Source organism: Trichogramma pretiosum, unplaced genomic scaffold (genome assembly GCF_000599845.2).
Source record: "Trichogramma pretiosum strain Unisexual culture from Peru unplaced genomic scaffold, Tpre_2.0 scaffold18, whole genome shotgun sequence".
Lineage (NCBI taxonomy): Eukaryota > Metazoa > Arthropoda > Insecta > Hymenoptera > Trichogrammatidae > Trichogramma > Trichogramma pretiosum.
In genome coordinates this window covers 1,681,803-1,704,523 of record NW_019641681.1, presented here as the reverse complement: position 1 = coordinate 1,704,523, position 22,721 = coordinate 1,681,803, and the positions used below count along the sequence as shown (strand labels likewise).

The 22,721-nt window shown below is 42.7% G+C and overlaps 1 protein-coding gene across 1 annotated transcript in view; it reads left to right on the top strand.

Moving 5' to 3' along the window:
• Nucleotides 1-6,249: 6,249 nt before the first annotated feature.
• Nucleotides 6,250-22,721, top strand: part of LOC106660007 (lachesin-like) — a 70,473-nt gene continuing 54,001 nt past the window's right edge. Inside the window, exon 1 of the mRNA XM_014382819.2 lies at nt 6,250-6,343. The gene's annotated coding sequence lies outside the window, so the exon portion shown is untranslated. The remainder of the gene's footprint in view (nt 6,344-22,721) is intronic.

The window sequence follows — 22,721 nt, the reverse complement described above, 5'->3', positions numbered from 1 at the left end:
AGGCAAGACTATAGGCAAGACGTCAGAAGTCATGTGAGCGGCGGCGGCGGCGGCGGCGGCTGCGGAGAGAATGTGTGACTGCAGAATATAGTTGCGCCGCACGCATATTTCTCAGTGCGTATCAAGTCTGTGTGCCGGGATATTTTCAGGTGGCTCCGAATGCAGTGACTCCAGCTGCATAACTCACTGCACACGATATTTGTCTTTAAAACGCAATTGCGCGCACACGATTGCAGTGGTATACGTTTCAACGAGAAACTGCACGAGGCTTGAAAAATGTCGTAATTAATCGAAAATTCGTCCCACAGCTCTTATATACAACGCGCGAGGAGCAGCAATCTAATAAAGTATGGGGTGCGAGCGTGCGGGGTCGAGCTTTTAGCACCCGTTTATCTCTCGTAATGCACACACACACACACACACACACACACACACACACACACACAAACGCAACAGCTATATATCTATGCACATCGACGAGGAAAAAAAAGGAGCCTTTATCGAGGTGAAACATTTTCGAGCGCAAACCTTTCAGCCCATCGTCGTCGTCGTCGTCGTCGTCGTAGCTGCAACGGAAAAACCGCACTATACTTGCAAACGTGTGCAGGCGCGAGAGAACTCAATTATGGTTGATAGCATTTTCACGTGGAGCCTATATATACTCTCGCTGCTGCTGGTGCATGCAGCTTTTACACTTGGCAGATGAGGATAAAATTCACTTTTTCTTTCGAGAATTGTGTCGTCCCTCTCGGCCTTATTCACGGCGGCTAAGCCGCGATTTATTTATTTTTTTTCGTCAAAGAGAACGTAAAATAACGATAACGCGCGCCTTAAGCTAGATGGAGTAAGAAATCGTGCCGCTGCGCTGCTGCTGCTACTACTGCAAGTACTGCTGTTGTTTCTGCGCTATAATAGCTTTTTAAGGTGGGGTAATCTAACGTTAAAGGACTGGAACACCTCGACCGACTTGCTTTTCTTTGTCTCGTCTTTTTTCCTCTTACCTTCTTGCGTCCGCGTTCTCTACAGGGGACCAGCAGGGGGAGTCTCTTGATCTTGCGCTGAAGATCTCGCCAGAGATAGAGAGAGTATAGTTGGCCCTGCAAAGAGGAAAACAAAGTGTTTGTTTGGAAACAAAGTCATTGACTCCCGCACCTTGCTCCGCGTATAGTTTCGAGCGAGCGAGTCATTTTACCACTTGTACGGTACAGTATAGAGTACGGCATTGTATGGAAGCCGCGTCGCACTGCGTTGTTTTTCATTTTTTTTCTTTCTTATATACACCGAGGTTTACAGGACTTCTTGATTGAAATACGACACCCCACCGTGTAAGTGAATGCTGAGTGTATAGACGGGTGTGTATCTTCTGCCAGAAAGTATCCCATTTTCTATTATAAACCCTGGCACTCCGCGCGCGGTGCGACGCGGCGCGGGCTCGGGAAAGCTCAATTTCACTTGATATTGGCAAACAATTTGGAAAGTGAGGAGAGTGGGCGACGACAAGCGATCAAGGCTGCGTGTATACACGTGCCTTTAGGGCAAAAGTATACAGGCAGCGATGAGAAATCTATCTTTCAGTTTTATAGTTTGTTGTATATAAGGTGGTAAAAAAATACAAGAGAGTCAGAGTGAGTGAGAGAGCAGAGAGTATAAGTTGTTATGATGGAAAGAGAATAGGCAAGTTTAGCGATTTTGCTTTTTTGCTTTTACTCTTTTTTTCTTCTTTTTTCACCTCGCTATATACAACTGCTCACCTGAGAGAAAATTGTACATCGTTGAAAAACATTTTGTGCGCGGGAGGCGCGATGATTTTTTCGTATACAATTGAGAGAAAAAAAAGTACGTACAAAAATTAGCACTATAACAACATGCGCACAAGAGACTGCGGAGTAAAGAAAGTATAAAATATAACGAGTGTTTAAATTCCGCATTTGACCCAAAAATCCAAAGAAATTTAGGTCTTACGTGCTACTGCCACGCACTGTGCGCCACAATTGCGAGCATGAAAAACAATGTTTCGCTGGCGCGTTGTTTTTTTCTTTTAAACTTGAAAAGAACGAGGCTTGAAAACTCGCGTCGTAGTGCACTGCGAGAGAAAAAAACTATATCTATACATTTGCGAGAGTGGAGGGCGAGAGAAGGAAAAAATGTTTTTTTCTTGCGGACAGGAAGAAGAAAGCGAGGAGCTTGAAAGCGAACTTTTTTTTTGTGTGCGACACGCGCGCGTCTCGTTGTTTCAGCCGCACACGTCATCGTCACTACGAAGAAGTTCATGAGGCGTAATGGCGCTTGAGAAAAAGTCATACGCGCCCAAATCGTACGTACGAAGAATTTCGATTAAAATCAAATAATTCATGAATGCGTTCGCAATACGATTTACGGTAAGAGTCTACTTCTAAGGTCCGAGAAAGTACGGAAATTCAATCCTTTTATCTCAAAGGTTTCGGTTGTTTAATTAGAAACATTTAATGATGAATCTTTTTTTTTTTTATTGTCATTTCGGTGTACTTTTAATGACACGCTAGTGACTCTGCGTATCGCAGTATATAACTTCATATGACCAGCAGACGGTAGAGGTGAAGAGTATCTTTAAACAGCTATCACAATTAAGGGTCATATCGGTAATATTCTAATAGTAGCTTCAGTCTGTAACGAGAAGTTAAATCCTTCAATAACAACTATTTACGAAAAATATCTATAAAAGTATATAAGTGAAATCGAGTTAACAGAGTTGGCTACTCGAGGCATATAACCTAGAAAATTTTCTCAGTGTGTTTTGTGAAAATTCATAGTGAGTACATTTAATCAAGTGAGTGATGGAAGACAGAGAGGACACGCCTAGGTATAATATTTTAGTCTCATCCATGATATTTTTAAAAGTACTTAATGCATTGAATCGATTATCGTATTCCAAATGATACCTGGCCAGAGGCAGGCGATGATTATATTTTGAATTCGGTGGACACTGGTGAAGTCAGAAATGTTGAAACATTTCCGTTTTATCAATCATCAGTGAGCTTAATGACATAATTTATAATCTGTATTTCCACTATTCGAAACTTTTATACAATTTTCATTTTAAGCTCACCACACGAATGAGGTTATGTCGTTACAAGAAAAATTAGACGAAAAAAGATTTATAGATTTAAAATTCAAAAATGTTAAAACAAAATTGAAGCTTTCATCAGAAACAATCTGCAAAACTGAGGATCAAACTTGCCCACCTATTGTGAAAATAGAAAACAAAAGTCACATCAATTACACGAATGAAAGTATATTTATAAATGTTGAGTTCAAATATATGAAACCTGAATTGAATTCTTTGACGACCAAAATCTGCAAAATCGAATATCAAAGTTATCAACCATTCGTGAAAGTAGAAAATGAAAATAAGACCAATTACTTGAAAGATCGAAATTTGTCAATTTTAATAAGAAACGAATTCGATTATGATAATAATTGTCCATTTCCACTCAAATTCTAATTGAAACAAGCTGAAACCAAAGTGGTGAAAATATTTGACAATAGTACCAAATCTCATAGGGGTAAGCTGTGTCGAAAAATGAGTGTAGAAGGAGTAAGTCTACAGAGACATTTTAATATATTACTAAAGAACATTCGATCATGTGAATGTGAAATTTGTCACAAATCATTTAGACGAAAAGTCAGTCTCAAACGTCACATAAATGTAGTACACAATCGAAACAAACCCTTTGTATGTGACATTTGTTACAAATCATTTTCACTTAAAAGTGACCTTGATAGACACATAAGTGCAATACATCATCGGAGCCAACCCTTTGAGTGTGAGATTTGTCACAAATCATTTGGATACAATAGTGTCCTCAATAAACACATAAGCTCAGTACATGATCGGAGCAAACCCTTTGAGTGTGCCATTTGTCAAAAATCATTTGGACACAAATCTTACCTCAAAACTCACGTAATTACAGTTCATGATCATAGCAAATCCTTTGAGTGTGAAATTTGTCATAGATTATTCGGCCAGAATAGTCATCTTAAATCTCACATAAGTACAGTACACGACCGTATCAAACTCTTTGAATGTGAGATTTGTCCTAAATCATTTGGACTAAAAAGGGACCTTAAAAGACATATAAGTGCAGTACATAATCGGAGCAAACCCTTCGAATGTGAGGTTTGTCACAAATCATACGGCCGCCAGAGTGACCTTGAAACTCACATAATTACAGTACATGATCGGAGCAAACCATTTGAATGTGATATTTGTCACAAATCATTTGGATACCAGAATAAACTCAAACGTCACTTGAATATAGTACATAATCGGAGCAAATCCTTCTAGGGTGAGGTTTGTCACAAAACATTCGGATACAAAAACAGGCTTAAAAGGCATGTTAAGTGAATGCATGAGCGGAGTAAATTCTGAGAGTGTTACAATATTTAATTTGGTCGCGCTGAAGACATCAGCAATCACATTAATGCACTACGCAATTTTTAAAAAAACTTTCAACATAAATATTTTTAAATTTCATAGAAAATAATAAAGTATTTGAAACTTAAATTCATTTTGTCGTGATTGCAAAAAACTTTCGGCTCCCGTGTTTAACATTAACTATAATTAGTATTTACCAAGTAAATACCTATATTCTTCACTTAAAGCAAGAATTATTTCTAAACTTGATCTGCCGAACTATTGAACTTATTCCTAATCACTCAAAAAATTCCACAGCAAAATGGTTCACAGCTTTCCGGAGTCCATCAACCTTTTTAAGAGGCCCGGAATTTTTTTAAAGAATACTATCGCATAATCCTAATGGATTATAGTTTTAAACTGGACAATGTTTTATATTATTTGTAAGCATAAATAATTATAAAAATAATCACATTTTTTCAATTTATTCTTCTACATCCAAGAGAATACAACTTTAACTTTATGCATCAAAAACGAAAACATAAACGAGTTATTGCCTGATATTCCGATCACTATGAATCATAATGGGCAATTAATGGCCAAAAAATGAATTTATTCCTACTCGTGTATGCATTACTTGTGTACGACACTAAAAAATCCTCATAAAACACAAAAATCGAGCTCGAACTTTTTTTAGCGATTCGTCGCACGATTTTGTATATTCTATTGAAAGATACTTTTATCAAAATAACATCATTGAATAAGCAAAATATTTCGCGTCCGTCGACGCGGGCCGTTACAAATATCGCGCGACCGACACACGCACGCGGGCTGAAATAAAAATGTATAAAACGATTGTTACCGAGTAAACAATCGCAAAAATCACGAGGAATATTTTTTTTATTTTTATAGTCATATTGACCTTAAATATTTGAAAACGTCAACGGAATAACAGCAAATAGCTTTCAAAGAGAAATCTAATTTTGCATAAAACCTACACCTACAACCTACAAAAAGATTACGGCTTTAAACGAAATATTTACTAAACATTTTGTCGGGATCATCTTGCGTTAGCGAGCCTCACTCGGCGGAGAGCATCGACGATTTAAATATTTACGCAACAAATCTCGACACATCAAGTCATCAAAAATCCATTGCCGATTTATCCACTCAAACAGACTGACACATATTTTCATAGTGGGAGCGGGGTGAAAATGTATACACATGCGCTCGCACATACACACACAGACAGGCAATCGAATCTTGATCTTGTCATATCTCACAGAAATAGGGATAAGTGAAATTCGCAATCTTACCGTAACGTATATATATATAACACATACATTTTCCCCCGCTCACATACATACACACACATACAAACACACAAAGCCGAGAGTGCGCGTGTATGGGAGCTAGTGTAGCAGCAGCAGCAGCAGCAGCAGTAGTAGGATTGGGGGTTGGTTGGAGCAGCGACGCGCGCGCGTCGCACAGCCGGCACACGCAGGCTTGGAGGCAGGACAAAGACGCGCAGCAGCAGCAGCAGCAGCGAAGCCGGAGAGAGGCAGTAGTAGCAGCAGCAGCGGCTGATTGTGCACGGCGGGCTCTGGTACACAGCACAGTCGCCTCGCGACGATCCAGCCGTCTGTATGCTACCCGTACGCGGATAGTGACTCGACGTCGCGCCAATATTCACGAAAAACGTTCCGGGTTATCTCGATCGAAAAAATCATAGGGAAATAAATCGACGAATTTTTTGCTTCTCAGTGCGAATGACTGTGCAATAAAATTGATCGAATCGAGGGACGTATAACAAAAAAAAAAGAAACTACTGGATGATCGCTTCAGTACGAGTCGATGCAGTGCAATGCAGTGATTTATGAATACAAAAATTTCTTCGACGAACTGTTACCAAAGAAAGAATCTCCTCGTAGCACTTCCACTTAGAATCTGGTAAGTCAATCGTTCCATTCAATTTTTTTCCGATCATTGTTTTGAGAACACGCTCGTGATCGCTCGGTGTATTATTATCGTTTCGCGCGCAACCAATAGTCCCCCTGTGTCGCGAGCTAGCCCCTGCACCTTATCCACCTGTTTGGCTGCGTAGGAGCACTGCGAGTAAGATACCTGTTGATGAAAGGTGCACCGAGGGAGCGTTTCTCTCTCTTCCTCTTTCACGATGTGTTATTATTTTCCCCTTTTTTTCATCTCACCGCGCCCTCCGTTTTTTCACTATACAACGGGGCTGCTCTGCACTAGAGAGTCTCTCTATATACTACACATCCCAAGGGAATAATTAATAAAGAGAAAAGCGGCGTGGTTTGTCAGAGCTTTTAGCGAAGGGAGAGAGAGAGCCATTTTTCTCAGTCAAGCAGCTCCTCTCACATTTATACACCGCATAGACTGTAAGTGCAAAATGGCTCGAGGCGATTTTTCGCGGTCTCATTTGTGCTTGCAGTTATAGCTACTGCTGCAAGCTCGTTTAAACAGCGCGCGTGAGAGAGGCGCGCTTCTTATTTATCGTGGAGCGCGGCAAGTGTACGTTTTAAAGGGTGGGCCCCCCTTCCGCCGCCGGCCGCCGACGACGTGCCGCTTTGGAGTGGCAGAAAACGAGAGAAACGCCGCGCGTTGCTCGATGAGCTGCTGCTTTTTGTTGCCCCTGATAATACGTCTATCGGCTTTATTCTTGGCGAGCTGCAAGCCCGAATCTTTGCAAACGTTTATCTCTTATTCATCCTCATCTCCCGACGATGGCAAGCGTACCCGTGAAAACTCATCAGCTTTATTGGTTTGACGTTGGAAATGCGGGAAAATCACAGTATATAGCAAAATAGATCGACCGTCTTCAATAAGCAATCGTAATTTTTTTTATATCGCAGATAAATATATTTCGAATGCAAAAAGCGTGAGCTTGCAAACTCGCAATGTTCAGATCGACGCGTCAACGAAAATTCAAGTATCGTATATTCGAGTGCGAGGCGGACATTCGAAGTCGTAAATACGGTATGGATAAATGTAGATGTACCGAGCGTCGACTTCGGGATTTCTTCGACAAATTTGCAAAACCGCAAACGGCGCGGCTCTCCATTTCGCATAGCTCTGCCTGCCAAGAGCAATATAACCTGCACATATCTGTACGTAGCTTTCGAAGTCGCGCGTTTGCCGCTATGCCGTACTCCTACACATAGCCCGCAGTGTGTGTCTGTAGGTGGCTGTGTATGCGTGTGTTCGTGTGTAAGCAGTACGCCCGAAGAGCTGCGGGCTGTCGATAAACTTGCAACAGGTATTATGATCCTCCCGCGCGAGCTCTCACTCCTCGACTTTGTAAACTCTCACCTCTGACTCGTCGTCGGCGTCGTCGTCTATGTATACAGAGAAATCAGTGCGAGCCAGTCGTATAATACGAATAAGGTAATAGCTAAGGTGCGACTGAGGAAAAGAGAGGGAGAGACGACGACGTCGCACGAGAACTAATCGCAGAGAATTGAGCATTCTTTGATATGACATTTTTCGTGTAACGCCGCGAGCCATATTTGCAAGCACAGACGCGCGCGATCCAATGAAATTTTCATTCGAGCGATATCGAGATTACTGTATAACGCAAACCTTTAATTCGACTTTTCTGTATCTTTTAGTTGGTAGTATTTCTAGATAGCAGAGTGAATGTAGGTGTATTATGTTGATAGAATGAAATAATAAATTTAATTCACCATAAGGCCCCTTCGAAGTTTTCAAAAAAACAAAGTTTCGTGCAAAATTTTAGAATGCATAAATAATTCAAACACGCGCTGATGGTTATTTTTAAAATGTGAATAGGAATCAAATTTAAAACATATTTCATTTATTTTTATATCAATTCTAAAGCCGGAAGACAAAAATTTAGGAAGTATTAGTTGACTTCATAAGGAGGCTTTGTGAATGGTAATAAATGTGGATTTAATTCGGCGAGCATTTTTACCTGTAAATCTGCAAGTGGCAAAGTTAAAATAATTGTATAAGTCGAAGCTCAGTCCTTCTAACCATTTATCTTTAATAATAATTGTTTTTATTGCTGCAAAAAAATTAATAAAAGCATAAAATTTTAATCTGATTGATTACTTCAAGGAGGTAACAAGGCTGAGGTAAATTAATAATATTCTGAAAAAATTAAGGGCTCAAACGGGGCTTAAATAATTATATATTTTTATTTATAGTATTAAGCTGAAAAAGTTGAAAAATATTTTTCCAGACAACAGGCATAAGAGCCTTTTTCAATACCCCATTTGAAAGTACTTTGTCCAGTTAAATACTTACAAACAGTTAAATTAACTGGTTTAAGTCTATAAACCTTCAGCGATAAGCATTTGGGATGTCTAATCTGTTTGCCGTAAGATTCCAAGTGTTTGCTTGACACAATTGAGATGTATTTGATTTCATTTTGTTTGATGAATCAACGCAACCTCAAGCTAAGCATAAGATCAACTTTGACTAGTTCAACATACAATTTAATAGAATATTTTATTAAAATTTATCCAAAATAATATTTAATGAATAAAAGAATATATATAGAAATATATAATTATTTAAGCCCCCTTTGAGCCCTTAACTGAATATTTAGAGAACATTGATGTTCCTTCAGTAAATTAATTAGCTTACTGTAACTAAGAAATATTTCAACCTCGAAGCAAGTTTTTGGAAATCAATTCCATTGTTGGTATAATAAATGCGACGTACCAGTGTTAATGACAATTTGATTAAAATCAAAAGTACGAAACTTATAAAATTGACGTATCACATTTGAAATGTAAAAAATTAACTGCTCCATCAAAGCTTCGCAGTAAAGTTCTCGAGCATTTTTTTCGTGAAGTAACTCGGGATCAAGCTTAAAATGTTGAAATATTCGCAATATTCGTGAATTTCGGTAAAATGCCAACTTCACACCAGTGAAAAAGGTTGACGTGCGGTCCCAAAATTTCTTGTGAAATTCTGGGACTCGTAAGACATCAAAAACTACAAATTTTTCATCTCAGTGGAAACGAAAATTTCTCGATAATTTGGATTTGACAGAGAATCGGCCTTATACTTATCGCACAAAACAGATCAGAGGAAAATGTGTAGAATATTTCATCGTTGATCGAGAAGTTCGCTCTTTGCTCTCTCTCTCTCACTCCTCGTGTGCATTCTGCTGCCCCGACGCGTCCGCGAGTTTCGTATACGCGTCCATAAAGGTGAGCTTTATATAGCGAACGTTCGCGCGAGGCTTTCCATCAGTGCGCCACTGGCTTACATACATGCGCACAAGTGAGTATACGAGTGTATGTAGGTGTGGAGAGAGAGAGAGAGAGAGAGAGAGAGAGAGAGAGAGAGAGAGAGAGGAGTTAATTTTCTGATGCTCTCTTGGTTTTGTTACGTTCTTTGGAGAATAAAAAATTGCTATCGATAATCGATCGAGCGCGCGAGCGGCCCGAGAGCAAAGTATCAGTTTGTTCGCTCGCTCACTTAGTCTCTCTCTCTATCTATCTATTTCCCTTGAGCGAGAGAGCGAGCAGAAATTTTGCATGTGTAATTTAATAAAAAAAAATCGAAATAGTTTTATTGACTACATACACAGCACAGCACAAGCTAGCAACGCGCCGGGGAGGAAAAATTCAAATTCGTTAAACTTTTACAGATATTCGGCGTATGCCCCGAGAACCGCGTCGGAGCTTGATAATTTTTGCGCTCGTCTCGCTCGCCTCGTGTACAAAAAAAATCTCTACTATTTATCGCGCCGGAGTAGAAGAATTTTCATCAGCGGGCGCGTGCATTATATTAGCCTGCCGTTACTGCTACTATATTATACTACTGCTCGCCGGGCCGCGAGCGATCGCTCGATCCTCCTGCGCACCTTAATTATTTTACACAACTTTTCGCGCCGAAGTATCTCTATATCCATGGCTGCGGCGCTCGAGCTCCGAGTTATTACATGCACGCGAGCCCGCTTACGATATAACGTATAGCTATGTTGCCGCTGCTGCAGCCTCGGAGAATCAATCGAATGGATACGGCATCTATTGTAGCTATATATATATATATAATACGAGCCGCTCTCGAGTTAGCGCGAGGCAATTTCGCAACTGTCGGGGTCTACTGTGCGTGTGTGTGCAGTGCTGCGGCCAAAGAGTATTGGACCGTTGGGGGATGTATTCGCGCGCGAAACATCTCTGCTCTGCGGCTGAAATAGGCGGGTGGGGAAGGGGGTTGCTGCCTACACTTTACGAGAGGAATATGTTTCTATATCACAACGGAGACTCGGGTACGAAGCAGCGCGGGAGCAACTAAACAGCATCGGCTCACACCTCCCAGGGATTTGGCGGTGCCGCGTAATGTGTATATCGCTTCGAGGACGAGATAATTGTTTCGTGTAAATGGCATCGTTTAGATCTGTATATAGGTCTATATCTATCTACATACTTACATACGATACATGCATTGAGAGAGGGAGAAACGCGTATATGCCATTCTATATACGCAGGGACTGTATGGCAATACTGCGGTGAATCTCCCCCTTTCTCCATTCTCGGGGCAAAACCCCGAACGTCGAGGCAGTCGTGGTATTTCGCCGCCGAAATAGATATGTGCGGCAGCGGCAGTGGCAGGGCAGCATCACCGCGTGCCAATTGGTATACATGCCCTATCGATACCGCATCGCACGCGCCTTGTGTGTGTGTGTGTGTGTACACATATGCACGCGTACGCATCGTCTCGGTGATATTTGATCAATGCAATGCGCCGTGCAATCCACTACCCCTTCTCTATGCGTCTCAGCTTTACTAATCCAAATGCTATGGATGGAAAAAAAAGATGCTTAAAACTTCGTTATTGACCGATAAATCAATCTTTTTCGAGCGATATACAGACACTCGCTTATTTAATAATTAATATACCGTATAGGAGCCACAAATGACCAAAGCCCCCCACCCCTTCCCTTCTCTCGCAATCAATCAACATTATCTTGCCGAACGCGCAACGTGTGTGTAGTATGTACGTATGTGTGAATCAACTTATATATTTTCCCGGCGACGTTGGAGCAAAAATGAAAATAAAAGCAAAAGATATGATATAAAAATTTTGCGCGCGCCAAAGAGAAACAAAAAGCTAATGTGCGCGAGCAACAGCTGCTGCTGCTGCGGCTACGCGCGTCCTGCTGCTCGAGCTCTTGAATCATATAGACTGATATAGAATACTGCACGATGGCCGAAAGCCACCACGTCCATTCGCGATATCGCCACCTCTCTACTATGAAGTTCTTGTCTTTTTTCGCTTCTCACCCCACTTTTTATTTTAAAAACACCGTAACCATCCAGGGTGCGAAATTTATATTCATTTCCACTTTCGGTCTTAAGGTTCGCGAGCGAGCGAACGCCTGCTAAATATAGGTATGAATAGTACGTCGACCCATTCGAGTTGCACTGCACACTCTGGCGTAATTAGGCAAAAAACGTCGTCGCTCGAGTCGAGAGTTATATCACGCGAAAAAACGAAAATGCAGGCGCGCTGCGCGTCGAATTTCCATACATTCCGCTCTTTGCCGCTCACTCAGTGTTTGGCAGCCTTGCCACCCCCTGCTCACCGTCCGCGCACAGAGGACATTTGCATACATACGTGCAGTGCTATTATACAGGAGGCGAGCGTTAAAAATCTCTTATACACACACGGATGGCAGCAAAAAATAATAAGAGCTGCCGTATTTGTATAGCTACGGGGATCCGTGCGCGTTCCTCTTTTTTCTTCCTCTCTTCGCACTCCGTTCCAGTCTTCTAACCCATACATAAGAGCGCGATCCTCCTTATAGCCGCAAAGCGCGTATCTCGCTATATATATAGGCGAGTTATACACCCGCCTTCCTTTGCCTTTTTTTCTACTCTTTTAGGGGAGGAGGGTTGCGAGTTCTTCTTAGCATTGGATGATTGCCAATGAATGCTTAAAGGCCCCGGTAGTGGGCGACCTGTTGCCCCGCATAGACAAACTATATCCTTTACGTAAGATGTATGTTTAGGTATTATATCTCTCTGGACCGTGCGCGCTGCAAATTCTTAGCGCGATGCGTGCATGCGAAAGGGTAGCTGCTCGTCTTGGTCTTTATATCGCTGCACGCGCGCGCTTATATACGCGGCGTTTGTATCGATTTTGCGCAAATATAAATGTCTATAAATGATTGGATTTTCAGAAAGGCTTTTTTCACTATCCTCCGCTCTATCTCTCTATCTCTCTCTCTCTCTCTCCCTCTCTCTTGTGCTGGCGTGCCCGTGCAGTAGAGCTGCAGCAGAGCAGCACGCGCGTGCGATCAGAAAGAGAGAGAGAGAAAAGCTCGTTACTCGGTTTTTTCTTTTCTCTTTCGGCGTATACATGCGCTCTATATAGGAGCAGCAGCGAAAGCAGTAGCCCCTTATATTACTGAAGTATAATGCGCTATAAAAGCTTTCGATGGATGTGCTCAGCTAGCTGGAGTTTATTTAATTTTTCGTAAGAGCCCAAGATATTTTTAGCGCGCTACGAGCTCTCTCTCTCTCTCTCTCTCTCTCCTACGTGTGCGAGTGTGTGCAGATGGAGAAAAAAAAACTCTTTCGTGTTTTATTATTTTTAAAGTGCATTTCATCAGCCGCATACACACTTACATGCACGTACAGCCACATGTGAGCACATGTGTGCAAGCTCCATATGTGTACGCACGTGGATTGTGGAAGGAGAAAAATTATGGAACCCTTGGGCACTTTCTCTCGCTCTTTCTCATATGAAAGGGTAAAATCATTTTTCATTCGACGAAGAGAGTAACGATGGGCGCGGAGGGGGTGATCATAGCTACATTAGAATGTGCAACGAGTGCAATCGATTAATCACCAGTAGCAGTAGCAGCAGCAGCAGCCTCGAAATGCTAATGAACGTGATCGACGCCGAGCGCGAGAAAATATTTATAATAATAATGAAAAAAATAAGAAAGAAGAAAAGGAAAGCGGAAAAAAAGAAAGGAACAGAAAGCTCGAGAGAAAATAACGATACTGTGTTATATACGTTTTTTCCCTCAAAGTAAAGGCTCTCCGCAGATGCTAGCGGATATCTAGCCCGCCGCAGCAGCAGCTCGCTATACTTGTCATTTCCTTTTTCTCGATCTCGCTCTCACCCACTACCACTACCTGCTCTCTGCGCAAGCAGGGCAAGCTAGACGCGGGGTCGTATAAGATGGCCATAAATCGACTCGGGCTGACAAAACCACTCAGATGGCAATCTAAGATAACGACGTCTACGTGTGTGAGTGCGAGGCTTGGCTTGGCTTGGCACGGTGAGCTTTCGAGTATTAGCTGCCCTCTGCAAGTGCTGCAACGCTGCGAGTATATGTAACGCGAAAAATTCACTCCTCGCGCGCCTTATTATAGCAGTAACGAGGAGATATTTTCGCGCCGCAAACCAGCGCGACAACCATTGGAAAGTTTGACTCAAACAACGTTTCTCGTCATATAATTTTTCTCCTCTCGTTTTCCACCCCACTCCGCAGAGCGCGCGGAGATTATGCCGCACGGGATCGCGCTTGATTGAAAGGAATTACAGCGGAGTTTCGAGTATTTTAAGCGTGTCTTATTCAAACTTTGACTAATGTTCGTTCGGTATGAAAAGTTCGGCGGCGGCGGAGGGGAGCTTACATAAATAACTGGCTTACTTTTCATTTAGAACCGAGAGGGGGATATCGAATTACTGCAAGCAAATCTCTCTCTGTACTCAGGTGCATATTTTATATATATTTTTAAATATTTTCCAGTAACTCGCGCGTCGAGCGCACCGGAGAATATTATATTCAACATTATACACGTGCTTAAATCGGTCTGGCAATGGGGTTTTCATACTAATCGCTTAATCTCGTACCCTTTCTCTCTCTCTCTCTCTCACATACACTTTTGTAAAATAAGGACTAAATTTAATCGTTGCCGCGTACTCCGGTCCAGACGCGTCGAAATATTATCAACGCAGCGTGCGAGAAAAAACAAAAACGAAAAAAAATAACGAAAAAATATGGAAAATCTTTTTTCGCGCGCGCAAAATACGTATAGCGTATATAAATATCCAAATAACGCGCGCGAGTAAATGTGTTTGTATATATGGTGGTGGTGTGTGGATGTGTGCTATGTGCTGTCCCAGTAGTAGAACCGTTTTATCAGGCGATAAACGCTCGGACAGTTTATTTATTTTTCTTTTTTTTTCATCTTGCCAACGCACAACTAACACTTTTCCACACTCGCACGAGCCGGAAAAGTTTTAGTCCGGCTCGTTTATCCGCAAAAGCGTGTGCGGGGTAGAGTATGGCTGTATGTATACTTACACATACGTACACACGTGTTATAAATTGTTCCATATGCAACACACATCCATGCACACAGCCACACATACACACAAACACGCACGTGCTGCTGCTGCTGCATTGGAGGCATAACAGCGGATGTATGCCAGGATTCTCTCTTTCGCTCTCTCTGGTGGCAGCGGTGGAGAGATGGTAGTGGCGGTGCTTCTGCTACTGGTGCATATTTACCGTATATGCGATAGGTTTGCGTGGCAGCAACGTAAATTTATCGCCCTTAGCCACCACCTCTCCGTCTCTCTCGGTCTTTTTTCGGGGTGTGCGTGTGTCGCTGGCAAAAACTGAAGTGAAGTGCGCGCGACGCACGAGCGTGCACTACGTATTATATATACTATACTATATATACACCAGCAGCAGCAGTACTCTGCACCAAAGTACATTTTTCCAGACCGCGTAAATCTTCGGATGGACCAAAATTTCAACGTTTACGTTTTAAGTTATCGCGTATATAACCAAGTGTGTATATAGCGCAGATCGCGGTCGAAACAGGATTTCACTGCCTCGTTACACGGCGCAGCGAGTCGTGGGACAAAAATATCGACAGCTCGAGGCGAATTAATAATGCGTCGACTTTATAGGAGAGTATGTATTTTTGGAAATACATATCGTGACAAAAATGGAGGAGGAGAAGGAAAGAGAGACAGCTTGAACTATGTATAGTATACGCTTGTATCGGCCGGGACAAGAGCCGATAAAAGTTTCACCGGGGAAAAATCTGCGTTCCATCCGTTAACTCGTCCGCAACAGCAGCAGCAGCAGCAGCCACCATGGCACTACGCAAGCTCGCGAGCGCATAAACTGTCAATGGGCTCATATTCCGCGGGCGTATCACTCTCTATCTCGACTGCAGAAGGGTAATTAATGAGGCGCGGGTCGTACACACGTATATATACACATACACAGGCGCAAATCTGCAGGCATCGAGCAACAGCGGCAGCAGCAACATACAGTGAGAGAGAGAGAGAGAGAGAGAATGTGCACTGGTATACGCGCGGCAACACGAGCAATAAGTCATTAAGATCTGCCGGCGATATATAAACCCGCGCACGTGAGAGAGAGAGAACGTCAAATGCCATGCGGCGTATTATATGACAGTCGTGTGCACTGCCACACTGTGCATGTACACCGCACTGCACTGCAGTACACATGAAGTGTGTACGAGCGTCGTTATTTCATCGCGCGCGCGACGAGACTCCCTTTCCCCCGGTTGTATGCGTAGAGATTTCGAAAAAAAAACCATCGATCGAAAGTTTGTCTTGTTTGTGCGTTGAAAATTGAACGTAAATCACGTTCCACTCTGCTCTCGAGACTTTTGCTTGAGAGAGAGAGAGAGAGAGCAAACGAGTTTATTACGCTTCGTGTTTATTGTGTGTAGTACGTATACGAGCGCCTATTACGAAAGTTCAAATTTAATAAGACCTACCTAGGCAAAATATATATTTAGTGAAAATATTCATTTTCTCTCTCCCACTCTACCTCGAAGATATTATATGCGAGCTGCATTTATGAAAATATATATTCGTTCAACACTCGTGATAATTTATTGTATATACGCATGCCGTAGGTGCACAAACATCCAACTGCGCTCGAACATTCAAAGAATTAAAGTCATATTAAGCGAGAACAATAAAACAAATAATAGAAATCTACACACTCGTCTAATTTCGAACGCTCGTATTCTAAATCATTGGAGTCGACGCTTTCTCACTCTCTCCGTCTCTCTCACGCACACACAAAACGTGCCGAAAAAATCACATCTAAAACAAAGGATCACTCAAGCAGTTGAAGAGAGAGAGAGAGAGAAAAAAAAAGTAAAAAAGGAGTCAGCCCGATTCACATGCATGTATAGAACGTCGTCGTCCTGCCGCGCGCGCGACTACACGATAGAAAAGAGCCGCCGGTGAATATATATAGCCGCAATGCAGCAGTAGCACATATGCGGGTATACGCAAAGTGGCCGCGTGAGTCGAGTATATAGCGTAAAGGGTAGCAGCAGTAGCAGCCCCTTTTGTACCGTTCTCTCTTTGCTGTTCAATGAGCTGAGACAATGGAAGGACTAGCCACGCTCTCGTGTGCGAGTTTATACGTACTATATACATAGTCGTGCCTTTTCTTCTCTCTCTTCGGGCTCCGGCTCGAGCTCGGCGTGACGATCGACTTTTCAACTGTACAATAGATATCGCGCGACAAGGGGATACTTTTCTTTTTCGAGTGCGAGAAGAGTTCGCCCAGCAGCAGCAGCTCTCCTATGTGTTATAAGCTCGAGCAATTGCTATATTCTCGACTAATTATCTAATCTCCAATAGCAATATCTATATAAGCTTCATAAACGGGCCAATATCCCCCGGTTCTAGTATGAGAGAGAGAGCGGCATAAAAGCAATTGGCAGCTTGTCTAAAAGCGAAAGGTGAGAACGACTGATCAGCACCCATCCAACTCTTCGATCCGACTCATATGTGTGTGTATAGCATAATAAAGGCGAATTGCGGCAATAATCATTTCTACACCCCCACTCGAGCTCACGCACGCACATACCTCCGTTTTCGAATCCAGCAGTATGAAATCTCCCCCCCCCCCCTTTCGGTCGCTCGATATCCAACACAATAACCCTAAACCACACGCACACACTCGGTCACCTACCCATATACTATATACGTGTAAAATGTAGGCAGTCAGGCGGCTAGCTGGAGAAAAGTCACGCCCTGTCAATAAATAAGGAATTAAAGGCCGTCAGCTTACGCACGTATCGCACTTACGTTTTTTGCGATTGAAAGAAAATGCGTATGTGTGTGTGTGCTCTTGTGCGTGTGCATGTGTGGGTGTGAGTGCGAGCGAACGCGTATACGGGGGTGTACACGTACGTGTTTCAGCTTTATTCCGTCTTTTTTTTGTGCTATGTTGCATCTCCTCCCTGCTGCTTTTTTAAAGGTGTGTGTGCGCGTATATATATAGCGACGAAATGAGAGAGGTTCTCCGTTACGGAGATTACATCGCCAGGCTGCCGCGCTCCATCGAAGGAGGAAATGATTACGGGCGAGCGGGCTACACTAGCTTTACTCTTAACAGGAGCCAAGCTCTTTCTCTCTCTCGCTCTCTCCCTCTTTCTCCCTGGGATCTGTTGAACTTAGTGGAAAGAAAATGCTTGGGATTTTTCCTTGGGCTTTACTTCTCGCTCATAGTCTTTTCCTTGCGGTGTTGCTGCTGCTGGTACTGCTTTTTTCGTACATACTGTGTGGGTTCATCGGTGTTTTGTTTTTTTTCCCTCGTTTTTTTTCCTATTTTATTATTTTTTTTTTTACAGGAAAGAGAGAGAGAGAGAGAGAGAGAGAGAGAGAAGCAAGACTGGCAGTGGGAGATAATTATTTTTCTCGCACGCCAAAAAAGAGGGAGAAGAGGAGGAGAGTAAGTGAGAGAGGTAATTGCCGGTTGAGAGTGAGCATGCATGAAGAATGGATAGATACAGGGCAGGAATATAGCAACAACACGGCGTGTATGCGCGCGCGAGAGAGAAAAGGGATTTGTGCCAAGTGTTCTACTTACTGGATGCGCTACTGAAATAAGCTCGGATGATGGGCAAAGTGTTGCTAGTTTTTTTAAGCGCTCCTTCTCCTCCTTTTTATTTTTCATTTTTTTCTTTTTTTTTTTTTTATTCCAAAAAAGGGCTAAATGGTACGATTGTAAAGTTGTCGACGATTTTTCGTTTACAGCGTCTCGCAATAACAAAACCACTATTTTCATCCATAAAATGGAAATTCTAACTCTTTAAAACTTTCCATACATTCTTGTAATTTCATGATACGTACACGAGTACGCGCGCGAGCTATCTACGCACGCACGCAGTTTTTTATGAAAAATATGCACTGTATCGAATTGTTCGGTTGGCTGCCAAAGAATGTATGTATATATGGAGAAATGAGAGCATGAAAATCATGTTTGAAATTCTTTTTCTTCATTCCTCGGTGTATGTGCCTTATGCGCAGCAGAAGCTACCAGACTCGATATTATATTGAAATCTGTTCTTTCTCTACCTATCTCTCTAGCGCTCTCTCCCACGACAATTTTATTTTTTTCATATCGACGAGTCACTTTTCACTCTCTGCACCGGATGTGTAACGCATACACGCGTGTATTCGATACATACGTGTAGGCAAGAGAGCTAGAACGTTTTTACTCGTACTTTGATTCGCATATCGTAAATCTATTATATCGTGCTAAATTATTGGACTACAACATCCCAGCCTGCAAATATTTCAAACATATAACCGATAGTAACGTTTTTCGTATACAGCACCGAAAATATTTTGGTAGCAAAAATAAATATAGGAATTTCTCTTGGAATGACAACCATATTTTTTTTCCTCTCTCTGTGCCAAACTCCATCAAGCCCGAGATTGCGATCAAGTAGTCATCCGCACTCGCATCGATATCGCTCAACTTTTTCCATGAACCTCCAGTGACATGTTTATATAATCTCGTCGCAGCTAATCGCTGCGGACCTTTCGCCGAGGCTATAGACACGCGCACGGGTTATGCCGAAAAAAAGGGGAAAAAAAAGAAAAGGCCAATTTAAAAGTTTCACCAGCGCGAGCGCACGATGATGCTCATTTTGCGCCTCATAGATCGTCAAAATTTTCACCATCAAGTCCCGAAAGATATCTCGTCGTATCACTATATACGCGGTGCCAACTTTTATAATCGCGTTTTAGAAAATTATGCGCAGTCGCCGCGACACCTATAGAGAGGAAGAGGCGACGATTCAATCCTTACAAGGCACTCACTTTTCTAAGAAAATCAAGCGCGCATAGTCGCCAAAAGTTTCTAAATTTTACGGGTATATATACCGCGCAGTTGGGCCGAATACTTTTTGATTCTCAAAGTGCCTCTGCAGGGAGATACACAATTTTTCCACCCCCTTATCTGTTTCACCTGCGTCTATAAGGCAAAAGAGATATTATACGCACGAGAGCAGCTCGGGCTTTTTCCGGAGCACTTTTTTTATCAAGGAAGCGAGCCGAGGCCGTATCATTTTCCGCACAATACAGAGTAAATCAACAAGTCAACATATACATACCCAACTTTTTTCCCGTCTATACATATTACATATATACCGAGAATCTCTATAAATATAAGAGACTGAAAGCTGCAGCTTGATTTTTTTTTTTGCTCGCAAGCTCGAGAACAGCACAAATCACATCTCGACTCGCTGCCGCTGCAGTCGCGTGTGCGCCGCGGGTCATCTCATATACTTCATCCTTGACGAACTCTTATCTCCGCTACTGCTACTTTCCTCCGCCCTCCGCACGCTCCGTATATCTATACGTATCGCATGCAGCGCGCACACAGTCATGCGTACAAGCGAACGTCGACGAGCAGGAAGACGAAGAAGAAGAAGAAGAAGCCAGAGGGAAGATCCATGAAATCAGTTTAGTTGTGCTGCTGCGCTGCCGCTGAAATTGCATTGCTGCTCGTCCTTCTATCGCCGAAAAAAAAAACGTATCCCAGCCTCGCACGGAGGCACGCGGGGGTTTGCTTACATACGATAAAGCACGCGCGCGCGCTCACACACACAGTACGTATATATATAGCGTGTGAGAGAAATTCGAGAGTGACGTGTGCGTGGCATCGCACATCGGAAAGCAGAAGCGCAGCTTTTGGGGGTAGATATACTTTGGCGTGTATAAAATAAAGTTCAACGAAAGTCCCCAATCTGATTTTTGCGCGTAATTTGGCCTTGTATACGTTTACGCGTTTTTAGAAAAAGACGCATGGAAAATTTAATTGTGACCCCAAAAAACATTAATAAAAATCTAGGTGTACATTACATACATCTAATTTAGACAAATAGCCTTTTTCCCTTACTCGAGTGGATATCTCAGAGCTGCGAGCGAGAAACGTAGAAGGGAGGGGGGGGGGCCAAGGCAGCAGATAGGTATGCCGCGCGATCTCTTCTCTCTTTCTCTCAGTTCCTACACATATACATATATATATATACAACAACTGGTAGTAGTAGTGTACGCTTCGACGGCGAAAAGTTTCGCAAAATGAATCATTTTATTTCACGGTGGAACGCACACGTCGCTAGCAGAGAACCTACTCGCTGCTGCTGCTGCGCTCGCGAGCGTGTACACGAAGTAGCACAGCGGCAGTATAGCAGCAGCATGAATCCACCCCTGCCTCGTGTACACCACCTACTACCGCTCATTGCTGCTGCTGCCGTTGCTATTCTTGAAGAAATACAAGATTTTTCGTGTGTTACACTTTTCTTTTGTGTCTGTGTGTATGCATGCGCGCGCGTACATATTATTTGGAAAATTTATCGCGAATAAGAGACGTGCTCTTTTGTGAATAATATCGCAACGGGAAATTATTTGTCGCGACTCGAGTGAAAAATAGAGAAAATGAGAGAAAAGCGAAAACGTGTCCGGTGAATTTACCTTGTTTTTTTTTAAAGCTCATTTAATATTTGGACCACCTATCGGCAGAAACAGACTTCGAGGATGGGAAAACATTGGGATTTTTTAAGCAATTGTTGTTCGAATCTTTTTTCAGAATCGTTCTCTCTATAATTAGCGATTGCGACGGAGCTTTTTAAACTTTTCCATTAAATTCAATCGCCGAGAAAACAATGTAATTAAATCGAACAAAAGATCCGTTCGATAGAGAGCAAGAGGCAAAAATATTAGCATACCTTAGCGAGGGTTACATATAACTAATAATACACTTTTATTCGTATAAGGGATAAGAAGAGAAGGAAGTCATGGACAGAAGCTTTTATGAAATCTAGGGAAAATTTGTCTTCGTTCTTTCGCGCTAAAGAGTGGACGCTGCTCGCCGTCGTAAGCGAAGGGAGAACGAGAATGAGAGGGATTCACAGAGAGCCTATAGCCGAATTCCAGCCAAGTTCGCGCTCCGGGTGGCCCCTCTCTCTACGCCGAATAAATCATCACATTCCGATTCACTGGACTCAGCAGTAAAAGTTGACGCTCAAGAGAGAGAGAGAGAGAGAGGATGGGTGGATGTGGGAGAGAGGGTCAGAGAACGAAAATCCTATGTACTTACATAACTTTCAGCAAGCGCGCAAGCCTCGGGCATTTCTCATTCTCACTCATAAAACTTTTATCATTTTAACTGTATGTGCTATTGCTGCTGCTGCTGCTGCTGCTGCTACTGTCGTTTCATAAGAGCGCGAAAAAGTCCTTAATTAGCCCCTTTTTCGTCATTAGCGAGGCGAAAATTATGTATCACTCGAATTTGAACGCGATCGAGAAAAACAACGAACGTTAATTCTTCATATATAGCTCCCATTACGTGCCACCCACGGTTATTGACGCGCACGACGCTTCGATTCGATCAAGAGTATATCAATCGATGTCGAGGATCCTCGACACAATTCATTCTCTGTGCCACGCATGTTTACGCTCGCGCAGTCAATTCGGACTTTGTCAGCCGAAAATCAGCGCACCGCTAGCGCGCGAGATCGCTAAGTCTGCCAGTGCCTATACTAACTACAGCAGTAGTCGATATAATCAAATAATACTCCTTATTTCCTTGGCTGCAGTCTGGCGCGCAGCACACGCGTTTATATACAGCTGCGCCGCCTCCGCCTCTCACGACTCGACTTTCCAGCCTGCTAGTTGATAGCCCGCACGTATAGATTTTATCAGCCTCCGAGCGATCGTTCGAAATTAATTTCCACGCGCGTATAGCAGTAGGAGTGCAGGCAATGGTATAGTATAGAGACCCAGAGACTTTGTAGGGCACACACCAAGCCCTGCAGCTGTAGGCAGGTAGATAGGTATACATATACACAGACCATAACGATATATACCCGCGTCCGCTACTAGGCTTTTACGCTGGTACACACACATACGCACGCGCGCTGCTGCTGTCAATGCTTTATTGATTAACTTTATTCATTCGTACTTTTCCCGAGGTTAAATAATGTCCGCGAGCGCCAAGCGAGCC